Source organism: Argiope bruennichi, chromosome 5, assembly GCF_947563725.1.
Source record: "Argiope bruennichi chromosome 5, qqArgBrue1.1, whole genome shotgun sequence".
NCBI classification, from domain to species: domain Eukaryota; kingdom Metazoa; phylum Arthropoda; class Arachnida; order Araneae; family Araneidae; genus Argiope; species Argiope bruennichi.
The window spans coordinates 41,295,699-41,320,093 of record NC_079155.1 but is presented as its reverse complement, the minus strand read 5'-3'; the positions used below and the strand labels follow the sequence as shown (position 1 = coordinate 41,320,093).

General features: G+C 29.3%; 1 protein-coding gene across 2 annotated transcripts in view; it reads left to right on the top strand.

The window, feature by feature from the left end:
* LOC129968508 (IQ motif and SEC7 domain-containing protein 1-like) overlaps positions 1–24,395 on the top strand; it is a 671,655-nt gene that overhangs the window by 265,416 nt on the left and 381,844 nt on the right. Inside the window, exon 1 of one of the 2 annotated variants that reach the window (XM_056082467.1) lies at positions 638–715. The exons of the other annotated variant lie outside the window; for it this stretch is intronic. The gene's annotated coding sequence lies outside the window, so the exon portion shown is untranslated. Of the gene's footprint in view, positions 1–637; positions 716–24,395 lie in introns of those variants that run through there. 2 annotated transcript variants of the gene reach the window in all.

Below are 24,395 nucleotides of genomic sequence, written 5' to 3'. Positions count from 1 at the left end.
ACTATTAATTATGAAATAATTCATAATAAGAAAGTTAATTATAAACCTCTTTTAATTAATTATTATAGCATAAGTGTGACACTGGTCTGATGCTTGCAAAACTGTATCAGTGTTCCAAAATGTTCACTCCCCCTTTTTCCTCTTATGAAACTTTTTGTCATATTTCGGCAATTACTATTCAATGTCTGAAAGATCTTTGTCCCTTTTGTCTTAACAGAGTCCCTCTCTATCCTAAATGAAGACGTACGAAAGTCAAACATGCTTTGATCTCTAATGACGACAGTACATGCAACTTGTTCCTCGCGATCAATGTAGTCAGTTACTTCGGCTTTGGACGAACTTTTATGGTTTCGAATTATAACCTCCTCCCGTTCTTGCCTGCGACCGTCGACTGGGCCCCGTTCCCGCCAAATGCGGGCTTCACGGCACAGCATCCTTTCATCCCGATTCACATTTCTGGCAACCCTAGTTACGTCTCCGGCGATTTTTCCCAACGTAGCGTTTCCCAGCGTGAAGGACAGGATACTCTCATTCTGGCCTTCTCTTGCCTGACGAGCGGATTTTGTGAATGGACTCGCTGACTATGAGGATTTGCGAGGATTTTTTATGCCTTGCAGAGTAGCCAGCTTTAATTCGAGTGGAATTGACTTTAGTGCATTTATGTAATGGTGCGAGATTTCGAGGGATTTCGGGAATTGTGACTGCATTTTCAATTGTAAGTATTCGTTTTGGATTTTTAAAGGGAAGAAAAAAAATGTCCGGAATATATTTGATGATAAAATTTAAATTATATTTAATATGTGCATTTTTTTAAAAAAATGTATAAATTAAAATAATGCACTAATTGGTATGGACAATCTGCATCAGTGTATATTGTGTTATATAATGTTTGCCATTCCACTTTAAATGCTACCATTCTTTTTTTCTATTAAATTATTGCATTTATTTTTCATAATCTGAAGATGAAACAGTGGGATTATGCATTTATTCACTTACACGTGTTTTACCGGCATCTTTAATTATGTGTATATTTGCTTTTTCCAATTTGAATTATTGCATATTTCTATAGGGAAATTGTTGCATTTTTTGTATTTAATTTTTACATTATGATTTTTTTAAGAAGGTAACGCACCATTTCCAGTATACATTTGTTTGGCTTAGCATACCCTGCAAAAAGGCTCTTTTTGCCATAAAATATTTAATATACCAAATCATTTTCATTTTGTATTGATATGTAATTAAACATATCAATACAAAATGAAAATGATTTGGTAATATTTTCTTATTCCAAATTTATAGATCATTTTTCTTTAATTGGAAAATTATTACTTTGATATTATTTTATAGCTATAAAAAATATAGTTTTTAAATTTACAAAACATACATGTAGCGGAAGCTATTTAATAAGCTTTATACTAAATTTAATTAGTTGGTAAAATTACAAATATTTTGTATATTTATATTTTGACCACGCTTTTTTTTAGCATTTTTTAAAAATTTATTTGCAATATTCTAATATTGCATTTCTGAAAATATATTGACTGAATGATGCATTATTCAAATGCAAAATTTGCAATTTAACTATTTGTAAATTTATATTAAAAACTTATTGAATAATAATAACTATTTTTGAAATTTGTTGAAAGTTTTTCATTTTAGTTTTCTTTGTTTTATATTTTTTCCGGTTGACAAAAAAAAATAAGTTAACAAAATAATAAGTTAAAATGATTTTTGTTATTTAAGCAAATTAATCGAATGGCGCACGTACTATCTGCGTTTTGTCAATTCATAATTTATAGCAACTAGGTAATATTTTGAAATATACATTCAGCATATAAGTGTGAAACGTAATTTTGATGTATTTGCTATTTATTTCATTTTAAAAAATGATGAATAATTTTATTCTTCCATTCACTTTTTCTTAAATTACTTTAACAGATTATGCTGAAATAGTTTATATGTTGTTGTTGTTAGTTAAAAACTGATACTATAGTTAAAAAATAAAATTTAGATTTGAAATATTTAAAATAAAATAAAATCGGACCGTTTTAAGTAATACAATTTTTTTAATGTTTGAACTTTAGAGTTCTCAGGAAATTAAAATATTTGAAAAACTATGCTATTTTTAGAAATACATAACCTCAGAACATTTCATTTTAAACCTTAATATTGAAATCAAGGAAGGGGGAAAAAAGTATTACATGCAATAAATGTAATTGATTTTATTTTTAGGAACATAATTTAAATTGTAATTATTATTATACTTATAATTCATACTTCTTGTACTATTCTATTCTTTTTTGAACTTTTCATTGCATCCCTCCTTATTTCTGTGTGCCATAAAATTATACTTGCCTAAAATTAAGCATTAATCTTGTCTATATTTAAGCATATCTCTTATAAGCAATTCGAAAACAAAGTTCTCTGCTAAAGAAATTATCTTCCTTTGGTATTCCATTATAATTATATTTAATAGCCAGTTAATCACCTGTCTTATTGATCGAACGTGTATTTCAATTTTAATCATCCTTCCTAATAACTGTCAATCAATTCAATTTTTAATTACTCACCCTATTGATTGAACAACGTTTCAATTTCTAATCACCATCTTATTGATTGTAAGTTGTCTCAATTTTTAATGGGTATTTTATTGATTGCTGTCTGTTAAACTAGCATTCTATTCTAAATTAAATATATATATATAAAGAATATAATGAAAAAAATTAAATAATTTATAGTACTTGCCTAAAATTGAGAATTAATCTTGCCTATATTTAACCATACCTCTTATAAAAAAGCCATTTTTTTTGCTAAAGAAATATTCTTCCTTTGTTATTATATTATAATTATATTTAACAGCCAGTTAATCACCCCATCTTTTTGATTGTACGTGTGTTTCAATTTTTAATCATCCGTCCTAATAACAGTTAGTCAGTTTAGTTTTTAATCGCTCATCCTATTGATTGAACTTTGTTTCAGTTTCTAATGACCATCCTATTGATTGTAAATCGTCTCAATTTTTAATGGGTATTTTATTGATTGCTCTCTGTTAAGCTGGCATTTTATTTTAAAATAAAAAATATATAAAGAAAAAAATGAATCATTCTATTGTACTTTTCTTAACTATTACTTGTTTCAGATCCATTTGATCTCTATTTAAATATGAGTTCAACTATTTAATGATCTAGGTATTGGTTAATGTAAAGGAATATCAATTTATTGCTTTAGTATTTTACTTACATCTGTGAATTCTAAAGTGAATAGCATTTTATGTTCCAAATACCAATGATAGTAAAAGACAAATGTATCAATTTGTTTGTTTGTTTGGTTATATTAACGTCCCGTTTGAAGCAACACTAGGGCTATTTTGGGACGGACCTCGTAATTTTGAACCACGGTCAGATGACGAGGACGACACCTCAGCTGGCACCCCCCTCTCCACACCACATCACACCAGCGGGAGGACGTTTGGTCATGATGGATTTAACGTGCAGCTGACCCCCTTACACGATGGTTCTTCGGTGGAATCGGGTCACGAACATGAAACCCTCCGGTTCCGAAGCCGAGACCTTACCACCAGGCCACCGCGGCCCGACAAATGTATCAAATTGAAGAAAGATGAAATATTTGCACCTCTCTATGTATACTGAGTGAAATAATTGTGACAGTGCAATAGCGCGGAAGGTTTTAGAATCCTAGAATAAACAGTATAACAGTTTTTAAAGGATATCAGAAAAAAAATTAAAAAGTTATTAGAATTTCTACTCCAAAATGACGAGGCATGATAATACTTTAGGCTTGATTTGTCTATCTTTATTTTAATTTTAAGATTTGTCCTTAATTTTGTAACAGCAATAGTGTACACAAAAATTGATTTAATATGTCCAATATATATAATATATGTATTACATAATTGTGTAAAATATATATTTAGCAGTTACGAAAGCAAAGAAAGGTATTGTGGTAAAATAAATAAATATGTTTTTAAAAATTTATAAAAATTAAAGACAAAAGTCTTACTGAAACAAAATTAACATTGTTGAAATGCTCATGTTTTGAAAAAAAGTAGTTCTTCTGTAAGTAGAAACTTTTATGTGTTTTTCTGTAAATAAGAAAATGTTGAAAAAGTAGTTATGTGTAAAAAACAATTCTTGTGCAGTAAAATGATAAATTATCATTTTACTGCACAAGAAGTGTAAATGTTAAAAATTAAATGTAAACGTTACATAAAATTTGGATCCAGTTATTGTCAGTTAACCGACAGCTGTTTTCCTCTGATATTACTTATTCCTCTGAAAGTTACTTATGCTTAATTTCAATTTAATATCTTGACCTTAGCTTCACAATTCCCCTAAGAAAAAAATTAAGCATTAATTGTGACATATTAAAACGTCCTGTTTAATAGCCCTTCACCTATTATGTTTATTTTGCATATGAAACTCCTTAAAAGAGTTAAATCCCATGACGTCATAGTGCCGTTAAAAACCTAACGTTGAATAATAAATTTTGTAAACGCAAATTGTTTTTCACGGTATTGTAACTTTCTTTATTCATTATATAAACTGCATAAATTATAGACAGAATATTCCTTCTTAACTTCCAACAATGGAAAAAAATTTGGACATTTAAATATTTACTAAAATTTTGAAGATGGTTTTGAATTTTATTGTAACAATGTTAAAAATTCTGCGAAAAATCCTTATAATATTCCCAAAAGTTATGCGATTTTTTCTTTATTTTTCAAAATTTAGTTAAAAACAGCGTGGCACTAAATTGGTTTCATTAAATATATAAATTTTTAAAATTATGTAAAAAAAAATATCTGTATTATAAAATTTTTGGAAGTTACAAATTAAAAAAAGCCAGAATCTTTTCTAAGTTTTAAATAATTTTTTTTAATCTGTCCTGGATGTACATTTTCATTTTATAAAATATGTTCTTTAAAAATTTGATTATTCTAGTTGAATCTAACACCAACGCACACAAAAATACATAGGCATTCTTTTATATTATTAGTAGAGATAAAAAGATATGCGTATCCATTGGAAAGATAATAAACCTACATTTCTCTTACTTAAAAATCTCGAATTTCAGAAAGTAATGATTTTGGAATATTCCGACAACGCATATTCAATAACTACAATAACTATACCTCACTCCCTTCTCCTTCATGTTTACAAAAAAAAAGTTTCTTTTCTCCTTCGGTTAACAACAAAATATGTAAACAATGCAGCTTTCTCGTTATGCTCAAACACCAAGTTGCTACTCAAGCATTCATTAATGTGTGTTATCTGGTTTAATAAAATATGAAGCGTTGTCCCCATGTAAATAATAAAGTAAGATCCATTGTTCCCTGTGGAATGTCTGGACCTTCTCTGTTTAATCTCAATATTGTTCCAAAACTGGGCGTGTCGTGTACGCTAGTCTTTAGATTTAATTTAATTTTTTAGTACCTATTACACTAATGCAATTTATTTGGACTATAAATTCAGGATTTCATAGGTTATGTTTGATTCGCTTGGAATATTAAAAATGTTCTGGGGATTTTTTTTTTTCATCCAATAGAAAAAAAAATGCTCAGTTAAAACCTTAAATAAATTTTGAAAACGTTGTATTAAAATAACCAGTCCTTTTAAAATATATATCAAATGAAAATGAATGTACTCTTTCTATGTATATATGTAACGATATTTTAAAATCTAATTGAAATTCTAATTAATTTAGTAATTTTTATCTTAATTTAGCTCATATTAACTTCATTCTAAAATGTTCTATTATTTCCTGATCCAATTCCACTTTCTTTTTTATTTAATTAATTCGACACGCACTCTATAAAAATACTTACTTCTGCATTTTCTCACGCTTCGAGTAAAGAAATAAAAATCCTTAATGTTTACAACAGTCTTTCATACCTAAGATTCAATATGCTAAGAAAGTCAAAGAAATCCCTATCAAAATCTCATTGTAAAACTATTGAAGGGGAAAGTTTCGCTCTCTTTTGCACTTGTATTGCGATGAGAACAGACCTCAGTTTCATCATCGCTTCTTGTACGTAATATGCCTTCAGAATGAAATAAAGCGAAGTTTTAAAATTTCAAAAACTTCTAATCCACCGCGCAACTGCTAAAATATTTTTTTACATTTATACAAACATATTTTAGCAGTTGCTTGACCAGAGAAGAAACTATTGAAATTTTAACTTTTGTTTATTTCATCACGGGAGGCATAATTTACCCACGAAGAATAAGTGGTAATAAATACGTCAGTCGTCACAAGAACAGAAGAGATCAAAATTTTTCACTTCAGTTGTTTTACTATGAGATTTTGATATATTTGCTTGATACGTGTCGATTTAACCCTTTAAAGGAACATTTTTTTTTCTAGTCATATTATGTTAAAATATTTTTAGACTTGAAATTAGAATAAGAAAAGGGATGTATTTAGCTTATTAGATAAATTTAATTTGATTAATTAATTAATTTGGTTAATTAATAATTAAGCAACAAATCAAGACACATCATTTTGTGTAAGATAAAGAACTAAAGCATCTAAATTTCTGCCTTTATAAAAAAAAAAAAAATTCAGAACTTATGCCAACCTACATAGTTTTATACAAATATTGATCAATTTGGTGGGAAGAATACTTCCACGGCCCTAGAAAGGGTTAATATAGGAAATCTTAGATATTTTTGAAAGATTGTTGTAAGCATTAAGGATTTTTATCTCTTTACTCGGAGCATGAGAAAATGCTAAAGTAAGCAATTTTATAAAACGCGTGTAGAATTAATTAAATAAAAAGCGAGAATTGGAAATAATAGAACATCTTAGAATTAAGTTAATATATGCTAAATTAAGATAAAAATTAGAAAATTAATTGAATTAAAATTGTGTGTGTGTGTGTGTGTGTGTGTGTGTGTGTGTTATGCAGTTTTAAACTTTATGGTTTTTTTTTATTTACAAATTTAAATTTTCGAATGGATAGAAATTTGTTATACTTAGTTGACTGAACGATCTAAATAGTAATGAAATCGAGTCACGTGATATCATAATGCTTTTAACTACTTAGGCGTCCGCTTCATCTATTTCCTATTTTTCGCAATGTTAAAACTATATTCTTATTCCTGGTCCTTCTTCATTAGCTTTAGACAGTGTTCGAAAACTGCAATTAAATATTGAATAACAATTAAAAAGATTTGAATCCAATACAACATTGTTGAAAATTATGCAAAGAAATGCTTAAAAATGATATAACTTCACGAAATATTTGCATTACAATTACATCGGTTCTATTAGAAATAAACTTTTTTTAATTTTAAAAATATGTAAAAATTAATGTTGTGTACTAATATTTTCAGTAGTTAACATGAAAAAACGCAGAATTTCGACTCATTTTCAATAAATTAAAATTTTAATTCAATTTTTAAAACTATCCCTAACTGTACATTCATCTTTCCATAGTGTATTTGTATAAAAGGAACGGACTCTCTTGTAAAGAACCAACGCTCACAAACACCATCCTTTTTCACTGGCAGCGATAGCTATTATATGTGTTATAATGATCCTAAGAAATTTTTCTTTTATATATTTGGATCTTCAAGATAATTAGATAATCTCTCCATTCGTTAATTTAAAAATCGTTTCCGAAAAGATTATTATTGTTAATCAATGATTCATTATGTTTTATTAACATAAAAATATTTCATAACTTTAAAAAAAAAAATCCGTTAAGGTTCCAATTATTGCTGCCATTTCATTCATTAATTTTTGCAAGTACAAAATTTGCAGTCTAATTCCCGGTTGACCATACCCCCCCCCCCTACTCTTCCGCATGAATTTGGATTTTATAATAACCCTGACTGTTTTTCCTGTAACCAGAAAATGGCATTGAACATAACCTCGTTCACTGTTTGAAGTATCGAACTCAAAGAACAAATCTTTGCAGCTAACTCACTTTTAGTCGCCAAGAAATTTCGCCTTTTAAAATTTTGATCAAATAATATAATCCAAATGACTGCCTTTCATTCGCTGAAGTTTTTTGATACTTATTGACTTTCTGGGATTAGGATATGATAGCCTTTGCTGCTTAAAATGCCAATTTAGTTTTTAGTTTAGTTATATAAACATCCCGTTTTAAAGCTGCGTTAGAGCTAATTGGGATGGACCTCGTCATTTTGAACCACGGTCAGATGACGAGGATCTAAGCTGGCACCCCTCATTCCAAACCTCCGCATTACACCAGCGGAAGACGTTTGGCCCCGACGAATTTATCGTGCACTAGAACCACTTGCGTGATAGTTCTTCGGTGAAATCGGGTCTCAAACTTGAAGCCCTCCTATTCCGAAGCCGAGACCTTACCACCAGGGCACCGCGGCACGCTTAAAATCCCAACTTATCCATTTGACAATAGCAACGACAATAATAATACCAAATTTGATAAATACCACATGTGAACAATAAATCAATAAATAGAATCGATCCATCACACCCATGTTTTATATCAGCTTAAGTCATTAATGAAATACGAGATTCCCAAACATGAGATTTAACCTAATGATTAAATTAAGGCGCCTAATCTAGCTTAACAATTTAGATTTAAAACGTCCTTCTACGAGGCATCAAGAGTACTGAAGTATTTAAAGCGAATAAACAATTTGTGATGTAGTGTACACCAATTAAGAGCGATTGCACACAAATCCTGATTGGAAGCCACCCATTCCGCTGTTGGCTTTGGATCCATTGATGAAGTGCAGGAGCTCGGCAAGGGAGATTCTGTCATGGAAATCGATCTAAATGAAAATTGAAATGCTCTCTCCCTTAGCGAGATAGGAGGGAAATTAAAGAAGTAATTTAATGTTAATGTTGATGAATGTGTGGGTGTGCGGCTACAAAAGTTGCTGTCTTCATTTTTCACCAATATGTTTTTTGAAATATTTTAAGGTTATTTGATCTCTTCTGTCACCATAGCAACACGGAATTGTGCCAAAAACGGTTATGTCCAATCTCGTTCTGAAGTATTTTCTTATTGCCAATTTGTAAAGTTACAACAAAGACAGCAACAACAACAGCAAAAAGTATTTGTGAAAAATGGTGATGGCCGCTTTCGAATGGGTCCGACTCGAAAATTTTGAATCCCTTCTTTTTTTTTATTATGAAATTATTTGTTTTATTTTGATTAGAATTAACGATTAATTATTCAATGTATAGAAAAAATTTTTGGCATGGCTTTAAAATTCATGAATGTTTTTTTTTTAACTTTTTCATATTCTTCCACATTATCATTGTTATCGGTAATTTTCTGTCAAAAGAATGTTTTTTCTATGTAGAATTTATTAAAGTTAAAAGAACGTTATCGTGTGAAGTGGTATTAATGATAACAAGAGATTTGAAACTAGGTTGTCCACAAGAATCATATTTAGCATTAGTTCCCGGGAATCTTTTCACATAGTATTCTGCTACAGCAACGAATCACTCAAGCCTACGTGAGCGATTTCATCTTAATATAAATATTTAACCCTTTCTAGGCCCGTGAGAAGTATGCGTCCCACCAAATTTATCAATCTTTGTATGAAATGATGTAGGTTGGCATAAGTTCTGACAAATTTTTTTAGAAAGACAGAAACTTAGATGCTTCAGTTCTTTATCTCACACAAATTGATGTGTCTTGATTTGTTACTGACTTATTAATTAATCAAATTAAATTTATTTAATAAGCCAAATGAATCCCTTTCCTTATTCTAATTTCAAGTCTAAAAATATTTTAACATAATATGACTAGAAAAAAATGGCACTTTAAAAGGTTAATGTTTGGCTGTGTATGTATATTTATGTTTCATATCTTCTAAAGAGCTGAATCCAAACCAAATCCAAACTCAACTAAATTTTGCCATCTTATTAAGACAAGATAAAGAATATTGTTAATTTTTCGAAATTCAAAATTTATTAAGCATTCAGTTAATTAGAAATTAATCAAAATTTCTCTCCGGTAATTTCTGGAGAAATTATTCTATTAGAAACATTTTTAAAATTATTTTTAAATTTCAACTTTCACCATACCAATACAGTTTCATTTTTTGCACAATAATTTTCATTTTATAAAATAATGTTTTTAAAAATTCAAAGGAATTGTAATTAACATGAGCTTTGAACTACTTTCTCATTATTTTTTTTAAATTTCTTTTTTATTTTAATACATATTTTTCATAATACATAATTTTTCATTTGTTTCAAAGTTGAGGTTTCAAAATACGTAAAAACATATATAAATCACTCGTTTGAACGGAAGTAAAAAAGTGAAGCTCCTGACAGCAAATGAAACTGAGCCTGAAACTGGCAATTTCAGGCTTTGAGAAATTAACCAAGATTTTTCCCTTATTTCCCATAGAAATTTCGGAGTAAATTACTCCGAAAACATCTTATTCCTTCTTAAGATGAAGTATTTTGTCTTTGCCATGATTCCAGTTTCATTTTTATGCATTTTTTTCCTCAATACCCTTAATAGTTGTTAATTCTTTAGAAAAGTTTAACGCATATTATTTTAAAATAAGGAGATTTGTATATATTTCTTTGTTAAGCAACGTTAAGGTTTCGAATTACTCTTCCACTATATTTTTAAATTCCTTTTTTATTTCAATACAAATGTCTTGAAAAAGTTTTGCATATTATAAACTTTTATACAAAAGTAATTTTTATTTTAAAAACATTATACATGGAAAGATTTTAATTCCGAGTTACGTCTGACGTATCAAGTAGTCATTGTAACGAAAGTCAAAACTAGATTTCAGAAACATACGCCATGTCTGTAATTTTTTAGTTTAGTATATGGATGAAAAAAATAAATTCTTCACCAAAACAAGTCGCCAATTTCTTTTGAAAAAGCTACCTATATCTCTAGCGGCAAACCGAGTACAATATTCAATAAATTTAATTATGTACTCAAAATTGTATTAATAATTAATTATTTATTAAAATTATTTTACTTTTTTAAACTATTTCTAATTATATTCATCCATAATATGAATTATTTAAGTGATATTAATGAGTAAAATTTGAAATCAGTTGAAAGATTAGAAGTATGAATAATTTTTCTTTTCCATTAAATCCTTTCTTAATAAAAAAAACTCATAATTCTTTTTATAATCAATAAATATTAAATCGACTTAACACACAATATTTAACACAATATGGAAAGCTAGTGAACCAGTCGTCAAACCCCAACCACTAATCCGATTTTGCCAATTAATGTTTCATGTGAAAATTCGTTACTTCTAGATATCTCATGAAGAATCACTTGCTTTCTACCACCCTTTTTTTTTCTCCCACTCTTCCGTTTTTATCAAAAAAATTTTTACTGTTACTTTTGCACTGGGAAAAACTGCATTAGAGTTTCCCTGCAACAACCATTGTACCAATTTCGATCATGAACTCTAAATACATCATCAATGGTTTTCAATCTTTCTTCTCCATTTTGAGAGATATCGCAGAATTAGTCTGTGACAGAGTCCACAACCTCATCAATTGAACAAATTTCTTCTTTTTAAAGTATAACTAAACAATCAATGTTTTGTCATTACTATGCAAGTAAAATTTAAAATAATTTACTTTTATTTATTTTAATTATTCTCTTATATTTTTGTTGTGATAATATGTAGTTCATCAGAGTTAATTAGCTTCGACTAAATTAATCTTTTTACTATTAGGATCTTCGACGGCAGCACTAATAGAGTCATGTCGATCGATTTTAATGAATATAAATACTAACAAACGAAAGGGATTGATTCTTAATCTTTCCCATTCTTTTAAACATACTGAGTGGTCATAAAACAACTTTCTCTGTTTGGAGGCTCCTTCGGCTAAAACGAATGAAAAAAATGAAACCAAATTTCATATACAGACTGTAAAAGGCATGGAAAGATACATTCCGCAGGACAAAAAAAATTAGTACTAAATGTTTCCGATAGGGGAAATATTGGCGCTGTGTTCATGCACGAAAGTGGAATTTTGCATATCGTGATAGATTATGTAAAATTCTTAATGCGTGCATGACAGCAGAGCCATACATTCCTTGTAAAAAGGGAAGAGCAAACGACCTGTTAGCAGCTCGTTTTTGATTGTGGTTCGTTATTGAATGTTGATGTGTGCTTAATATAGGCGCTACCCTTACCTCAGCATACTTTACTGGTAAAACTGTTCTACACTAAACAGTGTAATGCTGTGGCAACTCTTATGGAAACCTCTTTTCTTGAGATAGAACATAAGACGGGCTGTTATGAACATCGAAACTTCAACTTGCACGCAACAGTGGAACATCATACACCGTATGCAATATGTGGTACATAGGGAAGGTCAGAATATTGAAAATGTTGCATGGCGTCCAATGAGCCTTAATATTGATGAATAAAAAGATTATTTTCTGTGAGTTTCATGAATTCATTTATAACAGTACTCTCACAGCGCCAGTATTTCCCCTATTGGCTGCTTTTGGTACTAATTTTTTTTTGCCTGTGGAATTTATTTTCACATGCCTTCCACAATCTGTATATGAAATATGGTTTCCTTTCGGTCATTCATTTTAGCTGCAAATGCCGCCAAATATTGAAAGTTATTATATAGCCATCCTATACATCTACCTGTCAAAGATGGGTAATTAATAATTCAATCAAATATATGAATCTCGGCAAGAAAATTATTTATTACTATCCTGTTACATCACCATTTTGATGATCGAATTTTCTCTATTACAATTTTAAAAATCATCCCTTTAATTTACTTCAAGTATCTGCAAATTCTCCGGTAACGAACAAACTGTAATAATTCCCTAAAATTTAACGCTCTTGCAATTACTATTTTAATTCTCTTAAAAATTCGCTGAAATTTAAAGACCTTTCTGCAAGATTTTGCTGTGCAGACTATTCAACTACCTAAATTCCACCCCCTAATAGGACGCTAAAACAGAACCCACTCTACGTAAATTTGCCATAATAATTAAATTGAGACTCGCTTCCTCCTGATAGATATTTTTAGTGCTTTCAGAGCGAAAGCGGCCTCTTCTATTGCTTAGAGTGTCGCTTGTGTTCCAAGAGAAACAACGGCTCATAACTTAACTTAAAAGGGGGGAACTTACAGAAAACTTGGTACACCCTCGAATTTTTATCGACGTGCTTTGGGACTACGATAATATTGGCTGGTAAAAGAGGAGCTAATAATATTTCGGATTGTAAAAGTTCGGGCAAGTACTGAATATCAATGGGTATGGGGTATTTATGTATCTTTTAATCGATTTTTATGTGTTCGATATTTGTTTAAACTCGAAGCGTACCGAGTTATTTTAACCCAGTGAATTGTTCGCGATTTTTAAGATAAAATATATTGTGTTTGTTTCCCATGTTCTCTTTCGATAGGAAATAGTTCCTTCAATTATGTTAAAATCAGAAATTATTTTGTCTGAATATTTATGCAGGATGTTTTAAAGATCCTCTGAGAAACTTGTTTTATGGTATACTCTTTAAGTCATTTTAATTATAAATTTACTTTCTCGTAAACGTAATATACAGAAAGTATATCGTCAAAAAATTTAAATTTGACATTTTGACGAATGTCCACATTTTAGACCTCGCTGAATTCGAAAAACACATTTTTGAGAAATGTTTGTCTATCCTTGACAAAGATATTTCAAAAACGATTTGATCTAGATGGATGAAATTTAGTATACGGTCTTTATACCACATTTATCGATTTCTACCACATTTTAATCAAAATTAACTCAGAGGAAGTCTGTAGATAGATAATATTCCATACATAAAATTAGCATCTATATTTCAGACACCTATCAGATTTTGAGCCAAATTAGACTACGGATTTACCGTCTGTCGGTCTCAGGTTTTAGAAACATGTGTATTGAAATCTGCAATGACTTAAATATATGAAATTTGGTATGTGATTTTGTGACTACAAGTGCAGTTTTGGGTGATATTCTTATTTCAATTGGTTAGAAAAAACGTGTTTAAAACACAAATTCGATTCTCTCATACTATTAATTGCATACCAGGGATTAATTGCCAAGATGATACGATAGATTGAATGAAAAATCTAAATTCTCGTCAACGGTTAATATTTCGTAGCCAATACTAAGTAAGGTATTCCCTCTGATGACACTTTTATTAAAGGATATGCGAGAAAGTTTTCGGAAGACCAACTCTACTGGCTTATTTTCTCATATACAAAGTATAAAAAGATAAAATATTTTAGACCCCTAAATAGATTTCTGAAATTACGACTATCTATTATATAGCCTGTCTGTGACGAGTATGTTGATATGACGTAAGAATTCTATTCTCCGGCGAGTTCATATCTGAAAGAGGAATGTCATCGATCAAAATTTACTAGATTTTGGTCGTGTTCCATTCTTTCATGGCACCGAATTCTCAAACAATGCACTCACTGTATTGAGATGTAGGAAGGAAAGAAAATTTGGTGAGTTTACTGCAACTATATCTATTTCGGACATATTATTATTATTTTTTTTTTACTATCTCCTCTCAATCTCATTCTTATGTTCCCACCTTTTTCTCAGAAATGGACTAATTTGCCCAAAGTCGAAGGTGAAAAGCCAATTCGTCAGAGCCACACTATGTGTTTTCACATTTCATCGAATAGATATATCATTTTGATTGAAGAATATTTTAAAAAGGACGAATAGTATTCTTTGTCTATATTCATTTGTTTTTATATTATTATATAAATTGCGAGCCACAGTGGCTTGTTGGAATGTTTCGGTTTCGAAACCAGAACTTTCAAGCATAACAGCTGACCCGAGCTAAGATCCAGCCTATATTTGGAACTGGTGCGCGTTCACCAAGAATCAAACGCCTTACCGATTGTTATTAATTTGTCGAAGTACCGTTTTTTGGTACTTTACCAAGATTCAGAATCATGAGAACCTTTCACAAAATGTGTTGTTTCAAAATGAGATGTTAAAGAAATCAGACCTCACTTAATGAAACATTTATTTGTTATTTCATATGAAGGTTTCCGATTTAAAAGAAAAGTGAAGTTAGAAACTTTTTAAAGCATTCAAGATATATTTAAAAGCATTGTGCAAAATAATACCGATTTAAAACTATTTCGGATAGATAACTACAATTTTATTTATTTCTCTATGTGTTTCTCTTTGAAAATAAAACCCCCCAAAACAGCAATTTTTCTCTTAACACATTCCTTTGAGAATTGTTTTTAAATATATAAAAAGTTCAAAGAAACTTGACGCCAAATCATGATCGAGAAAGCTCCATTCATATTATTCTTTTCGTTCAAAGGAGGAAAAAGAAAATCTGAAATCGAGTCGTGTTCAATTGAACATTATCGTTCTTACCACCTGATTCTTGGAATCAAACTTTTGGTTGAGTAAAGAAAACTGACTTGGGAGTTCCATTTTCTCTCTGACTCTTCGATATTGAATGAAGCAGGAAGTGTTTAAGAAAAGAAAATAGTATGCTGGCAAATAATAAATAAAATACGTTGCAGCAAAACAAATTGAAGAAATGCTTTTTTTATATCTCTGTCCTATAAAATCGTGAGAAAACGTTTCTTTCAGTTATATTTGAAATATAGTTTATAAATGACAGAGTATTACAAATACGATTTTCTGTTTTTTAGTTTTAATATACTTTATGGAGCATTTTATTTTTTTATGGTATTTCCCTCCCCCCATCCCAAAATAAATTACGGAATTCGAACCTCCAGTTTGAAAAATCACGGCAAAATAATATTTTAGATGTCATTTCGTCTGTATTCATTTTATTAAATTTTTCTTTCTTAATAATTTTTGAGACAAAATACTTTTTACGTCATTTTAATATTCAAAAAATTATCTTTAAACCGTTTCGTGAGACCAATTTTATTTTTTCTCTAATTTTAATAATTTTTTAAAAATACATTTAAGTATATTATACAACAATACATATGTGTTTAAGTTATTGATTTTATTCTAGCTAGTTTTATTAAATACATTTTTAGTTTTTATTGCATACATTTTTTATGAATACATTACAGGGACTTTATAATTAACAACAAATTTTAAAAATAGAATGAATATACAGACGAGTCATATATAAAATATTATTTTACCATGGTGTTTTCAAATTGGAAGTTTCTTTTGTTTGCCAGCGGATTTTAAAACCCTCCGCGCTTTCGCACATGCGTTAGGATGGGTTTAATTCATCAAAATAAGGATGAGAGGAAAGATGAAAGGAGGAAAAATTTACATTTAACAATAAACTCGAATTACTCGCTGAATGAATTAAAATAAAATAACGCGGCCGGAAATGAAACGATACTCACATAACATGAACAATTTTTCGTTCAAGTATCTAATAGGTTGAAATCAAGTTCAAAGAATGATGAAACATGAACAATTTTTCGTTCAAGTATCTAATAGGTTGAAATCAAGTTCAAAGAATGATGAAACATGAACAATTTTTCGTTCAAGTATCTAATAGGTTGAAATCAAGTTCAAAGAATGATGAAACATGAACAATTTTTCGTTCAAGTATCTAATAGGTTGAAATCAAGTTCAAAGAATGATGAAGAATTCCAGAAATGCGCTCATCCTTCCGAATCTCACCCCTTTGTGAAATAGAATCATCGAAAAGTGGTCGTCTCAGAATACTAAAACGAACAGTTTCTCCTAATTTATTTGGGTAGGGGGGGGGATTACCACAATAAATTAAAGATCCCGAAAAGTATATTAAAACTAAAAGCTTGGTGCCAAATTTTGTAAGCATTAAAAATAAAACATTTAATAAATGCCGTGATCTAGTATAAAACAAAAAAAGATCTGTTTATGAATCACCGTTTTTTTTTTTAATTTTAATATGATGCCTAGCGTCAGGAGAACTTGTTATGAATTAGTCAACGTTTCTATTAAGTAACTAAAACATGTAAATAGCGCAAAAACATTAACAAAAATTGAATAATATTTAAAATTATCAATTTAAATATTCATTTTTTATACGAGTTAAAAAGTTTTTTTTGTTAGTTATTAATGCCATAAATGGAAAGGGGTATTTTAAACAATATCTAAAATTCAAGTATTATAAAAATCCATGTTAGATTTCCTTTGATTTTCAGTGATTTAATCTTACGATGCTTTTCTGATTTTTTTTCACTGGAATAAATTATTCAGCAATGACTGGAACAGTTTTATTCTATATGTATTAATGAATTTTCTAAGCTGTTTTTCGTATAGTTATTTGACAATTATAAAATTTTCCAATGATAAAGAATTTCATTTTTTTCTAAAAATTAGGTTAAATAGCGGGATCAAATTATTAAAAACGGCATACAGGAGCAACGCAATATTAAAAAGTTATTATTTAAATTCCCAAACTATATTCCCACTAACAGCAAATAAAAACACGTATTCGTTGAACATATTTGAAAAAAAAATCATAATGAATGATAATCCCGATAAACTTCGCTATTATTGAAATAAATTATATAAATTTAAATCAATAAATGAAAATAAAATCCTACTAATTCTGGACTTTTTAAACAAAATACTAAGATTATATGGATAATTAAATATAATAGATATTAATAGTGAAGCAAATTAACACTTAGAAAGTAGAGAAAATTTAAATGAAAAGGCAAATTGTTCTTAAAAAACATAGCAAAATATTATTATTGATTAAAAACAATTAATTAATAAAAATAATTTTAAAAACGAAAAAAATTAATTTTTAAAGACTTTCTTTAAACCGATATAGGAAAGTAATTGAGCAATTTAATGTATAAAATTCAACCTCTTTATTTTATAGTTTAGTCATTTTATTTGTATATAATTATTATATATTTAAATGATATTGTTATGTTAACAATAGTCATACAAGGTAAAGAATTCTAAGATAAAAACGACAACTTTATCGGATGATTTTTTTGCGATTTTTTTTTTCAGCAAGACTTGATATGCATTCTCGAATTTTCTATAACGATTAATGCTAACCTCTGAATAAAAGTAAATATTATTACTAGAATTACTTTTGAAAATATAAGGTCATTAAATAGAAAAAGCAGATTTAAAATTATTATAGTGTTTAATGAATCGTGATAAATAGAGACACTTACTTTACGGTACTGGAAATGTTCAAAATATTATTATATGTATATAACATGAATTCCTTTAGTTAAGAGATAAATGTAGAATCAAATATCCATATTATATCACAAATAAAGTAAATCATTTTTTGTATCATGTGAAAACATGATGTTGTTTTGGTTAAAGGGTTTTGAAGCTCAAACTCGCATAGGCAATGAATATTGAAGCTCGAAATCGCGTAGGCAATGAATAAAGCATAACGGGCAATTTTCATCATGATCTTTTAATCGCATTTATTTTTTATGTGCTTTTACCAGTATTGCTTTATTATTACGTAAGCTTCTTTGACAGCAGAAGCGTTTTCAAAAGGTTGACGTAGAACTATGATATCATAGCTGTTATTTCATCTCAAAATCGGTCGAGCTCCAAAGCTTCTCGAAATCGGTCGAGCTTTTTGTTCGCCAGCTAGAAAAATTGAAAATGAAAGTTTAAAACAATTAACATTATATATAGAGAGATAGGAATATAGAGACCAATAGAGAAGTTTCATGATTGTTTCAAACCGGTTTAAACTGGTTAATGACTTAACTTAATTAAGACAAATAATGACTTAAAAATAATGTTCTCGCATGATAACTTGAAATTTGCGATCCTAGATTTCAATTTAATTTTTATTTATTATTAATCTCAACGGTTTGATCTTGCAAATTTTGAAGTTGGTTGGTTAAATGTTCGTTAGAGTTTAATGGCACAAGAGCCTATCTTGAAAAGCGAAAGCTTTAAATATATACCATTAGTTGTTATATTCCAAGCATTTTGTTATCCTCTGGTTGTGGATATTTTATGTCAGAAATCAATTCGGATACGCTTAACATTTTCATCTGACGTGGGATCTCTTTTACATAGGCAAAAATCTTCTACGAATTTCTTGTAGCAACTGCAAATCTATTTAACGTAAAACAGTTTTTTGATAAAATTGCTCGCAGCATTAAACATAAGGCTCATTTGTTCCACACTACAATGTCCAAAATCGCTTTTCCTCAAATATCGTCATTTTCTTATGAGCAAACAACATCTATGATTTTGCAAATATTATCCCAAAGCAAAACAAAACTTTGTACTTTCTTTCACCCAGTGATGTATCGTATGTATCTCTATCCATTGCTGATCATTTAAATTAAATATTTAAAATTTGCTTTTTTCTATCTGATTAACTCTGTGTTGTTGCAGGAGACATAATCTCTGGAATAATGCTGATTTCATTCTCAAATAGGAACATTCTAATTTTTAATTATAGGAAAACAGGCATCTCCAGTCTTCATTTTGCATTGTGAGTCCATTCAGAAGATTTAATTTCCTTTAGCATGAAACTTTAAACTTAAGCACGAAAATAAACTTCTACTTCCACGAACGGATCTTCAAGAAATTAATTATGCTTCTCGTGTGTGTGCCAGAGTTGTGCGGAAATCTTTGCATTGGATGCAGGTACTTTGTTGACAACCCCGTCTTATCCTCAGGTCGATAGAGGAGGACCCTTTCCCGGGTTAGGTTGTAGCTCTGTGCTATTGCAGGTTCAGGAATATATTTTTAGTGCACATTTCTCGCGTTTCCCTTTTTCCTTCCACTGTTTTTATTATTTATCTTTCTCTGGTTCACTCACCCTTGCCAGATTTAATGGCCTGCCGAAGTCGGAAGCGAGGACATATTCGGGCCCCTTTTTTTACTTTCCACCATTTTGTTGGAAAGCAGGTTTCCCCTAGAGGTCAATTTCTGCTTTTCTGGGTGGTTTAATATTTATCTTATCTTTTCTCGCTACAAGCTTTCGCTTATGCTTCTTCTGTTGGCAAGTTCGGTTTCTGGCTTGCTTTTTCTTAATGGCCCGTTTGAATCGCTGGCTTATCCTTCTGAACTCTGTGGCAAAGAATTCGTAGTGCTTATCGTTGGTTTAGGTGTGTTGTAGAAAAAAAAATGTAAGATATGTTTGTTGCTTTCTTAGTCTTTGCGTCTTTTACTCTGTCAGTCTCTTTGGTTTGGTTTCTAGATTGCTTTTTTTTCTTAATGATTCGTTTGAATTGGTCTTTCATCTTTAGATTGAATTGGCATTGCTTATAAGTAGTTTCGATACAATATAGAGAAAGAAGATATATTTGTCAGAATACCTTTTTCTTATTGATTTCTTGGGATTTTTTTTATTCGAATTTTTTTAAAAATAGTCCATTTAAATTTTTGTTATATTCTCGTGGACTACGGTAAAAATTCTCAGTGCGTATTGCTGATTTTGGTGTGTTATAGAAAAAGTGGAAGATACTTTTGTTATCGTTTTAGTTTTTGCTTTTATTTCTTCTGTCAGTCATGTTGCTTCGGTTTTTAAATGGTTTGTTTGAATTATTGTTATATCATCGTAAACTGTGAATTTAAATGGCATTGCTTATGAGAACTTTTGTTTGTGATGTAAAATGAAAAAAAAAATTTTTTTGTTAGTATCTGAATGTGTTTTTTTCATTAATCGTTTTAGGTTTTCTATTTTTGTCTTTAAAGTCCTCTTAAATTGTTGTTATAGCTTCATGGACTATTGCAGGAATCGGCAATGATTATGGTTGGCTTAAATGTATGGAAGAGGAAGAGGAAGTGGAAGACATACTCTTTACTGCCTTTATATCTTTTATTCCTTTGCCTTTTGTTAAATGTGAAAAAAATATATATCTTTAGCTCTAGCTGAAGGAACCATTAGAAAAAATATTATTTATTAATTGTATGGATAATTATTGAAATGGGGAAAACAGACTATATTTCTCAAGAGAATTTCATATCAGCTATTCATTTAATTATTAAAAATAATAAATTTAGCGTTTTGATGTCATGTTTGAATTATTTTGTCTTTTTCAACTTGAATAGCGCTAATCTTAGAGTTGACTATGTTGCAGAAAAACCGAATCGTTTCTTGCTTCTTATCTCTATTTCTTTCTTTAAACAATAAAATGAGCAATGATCAGTATATATATATTGATCATATTTAAAAATTAATAATTTCACAATATAATAAGTTGACAAATAACTTCTCTGTATCAAATTTTTCTATTAAAATAAACGAATGAAGATAATTAGGTAACTAAATTCACATTAGAATAGCTTGAAATGATAATTTATAGTTATAAACTATAGGCAATTTGAGGCGTTTTTAATTAAAATTTTTTGTTGTTAATTATGCTCCTGACCCTTTTTTGTTTTTATAAAATGAAGTGCCGAGGACCGAATATAAAATAAAATATGAATAGGAATAAACATAACTTTTAAATCTTCATGTAAATATTATTTTCATTTAGTGAATAATTATTACTGTAATATTATTTTATTTATAGTGCGCAGAACATTTAGTACAATAAGGTTTTTAACCCAGCAGGTTTTCTGTATATTACTTGATACGAAAGCTACTACGTGAATGAAAAACAAAAAGAAAGTTAATATACAAAAGAATAAAGCTTAGTGCATTTTTATTGAATATATGTGTAAAAAACAAAAGAGATAGTAGTATATTAGATAAACAGACGGACAGACATGCATTTTTTATGAAGATTGTATGATGTTATGATGTAAAAATTATTAAAATCAGCATGCAGCAGCTGATGCTGTCAAGTCTGGCAAAGACATTAATTAGCGTGCTTAAATGTTTCAAATTAGAAGTGCGAAATCTTTAAAAACTCTAAATCTTGAGAATACAGGGAAAACAGCAAAAAAAAATCAAATTTGAATTTATTATTTAATCTATACACTGCTCTATAAAAAGCATAAATTATATAAAAATATTTAATCGCTTTTTCTCTTCCAATAAAAAAAAAGATTGAAAGAAGTTGTGAAATAAAGATTTTATTGGTCAATTTATTCAGAAATAATGGGAAACATTCTAAAATAATGGAAATATAAATATGAATACCTATCTCTATCTCTGAATCTCTATCATTTCGACAGTTCTGCTTTTCTTGAGGCATTATTTATTTCTTTACATAATCCGGATTTTTTTTAATTTAACACATGACCGGAAGATGGCGGAAATATTCAATTTTTCTTCCTATTCACAACAATAAATCTCTCTTTTCATTAGCATAAAACACGCAAATGGAACTCGTACCATTTGTACTTGAGATGCTTCTAAAGCAATTTATCAAGAATACTAGGAAGAACCATTTTTTACTCTCTCTTTCTAGGTGATATTTATCAGAACTGAAGTTTTGTTATGTCGGATTCTTCCTCTGGATTAAACAGAAATTTGTTCACTGTATTATGGTGTATTGGAGTCATTTTTGTTGTTTTTGAATGGTAATGCCGTGTCAGTTCTAATTAAGATCTGAAGTAAGAAACTTAAAAATCGGAACTTTCATTATAAAAATCTTTATTTCATTTGTTTTTGCGTATTCTATAGGATTAAATTAAAGTTTGAAATTTTTTTCTATTCAAAATCTTTGCTTTTTACTTTTTTTTTTAGTTTTAATTTTTATTCGTAAATGAAACTCTATCGCTCAAATATAAATTTATTTCTCGATTGTTACCTCGATCAAGATGTAAATGATTTTTATATATTTTTTACTTTGACGCATACATAGTATCGAGATAGTATAGTTATCGTCAAAAAATCTTCCATGTTTTAGACCACCTTGAGTTCTAAAACCGCATTTTCAGAAAACGTCCGTCTGTCTGTGACGCAGGTAATCAAAACCGCTTTGAACTAGATTGTTGAAATTTGGTATACGATCTTTACATCACATTTGCAGATTTCTATGAACTTTTGAGTAAAATCTGCTCGGAGGAAGTTCGTCTGTCCAACTGTTTAAATATAAGTTAACACGATTGCTATAGAACGAAGATATCTATATAAAATTCCATACACAAAATTAATATCTATAATGTAGGCGTCAAATTTTGAGTCAAATCTAACGAAGAGTTGATTGCCTGCTTTTCTATACTTTCAGAAATATGTAACCACGACCATTCAAAAGAACAATAACTTATATATAATAATATGCTATGAGAATTTGTTATTACAAGTGCAATTTTGTGTCAAATCTTTGCTTCAATTGGTTAAGAAAAACTTGTCTAAAGAACAAATTCCATTTCCGTATACTATTAACGTCATGTCAGGGATTAATCGCCAAATAACTCGCCAAGGAAGAAGACAACGACAGATTCATTAAAAATGCTAAATTCACGTCAAAAGTTAATATGCTGTAACTATTATGCCATCGCCAATAATGCCAATTGTAAGGCTTTTTCTGACATATCAAATTTATTAGAGAGTATACGAGAAAATTTTGGGAAGACCACTGGTTTAAAAAAATTATTGAGCATATTAAATAGTATTAAACTTTTCCTTGTAGATGACATATAATGCCGTGGTGTGGATTTATAGTTTTGAATGGTTAAGAACAATAGTTCACTTTTTCTATAGTCTGTACTACTAAGTCTTCGCAATTTCACTCTCTTGGGGTTAATATGCTAGTTTCTAATCGTGCTGTTAAATTACTACATTCACCTGTATGATGCATATGAGAAAAGATTTAAAAAAAGGTGAAGTACCAAATTTGTTGAATAACTTGAAATCTTTTATATTTCTGAGTTAAATCCCACTTTATAGCTTGCATTTCACATTCATAGTTAAATTCTTAACTACGAGTAATAAATTGTTTGATTATTAAAGAGCCGAATTCCATCAGTATCTTTAAAATATTTGAGAATAGACAGTCAATTTGCGTCGTAGTCGAAATAAATTGAATTGAATGGAAAGTAGAAAAGAAGAGCTTTTTATTGTTAAATATTCAAAATCATACGAAATAAGTTATCATTATAATGACTTGGTTGGTATTTGGATTGTAACGTATGCTTTGTGAAAGCGAAGTTAAAATTTTTGTTTGATTTCTTTGTGCTGCCATCACTACGAGATAATTATTTGCTCAAAAGAAATCTTTTATTTTGTATTATTTTTATTTCTAAAGAACATGCATTGAATAGAAGATAGGGGAATTCTGCTACAGCCGTTAAATTCAATTCTATATGTATAAAATTTACACAAATACCTCCACTTTAATCAATAAATATTTTATCTCGTGCAGTTTTATCTGCATTTTTCCATCATATCCCCGTTATTCATTTTTACCATTTCGTTTTGTCATTTCCTTGGCTGTTATTTATCACCACATTCAAAAAGCGGATTTATAATGCTCACCCTAGCGATTCCATTTTTGAAATCACAAGAATAATTTCACTGCTCTGACAACCTCATTTTGAAGATTTTTCCATTTTTTTCTAACTCGAT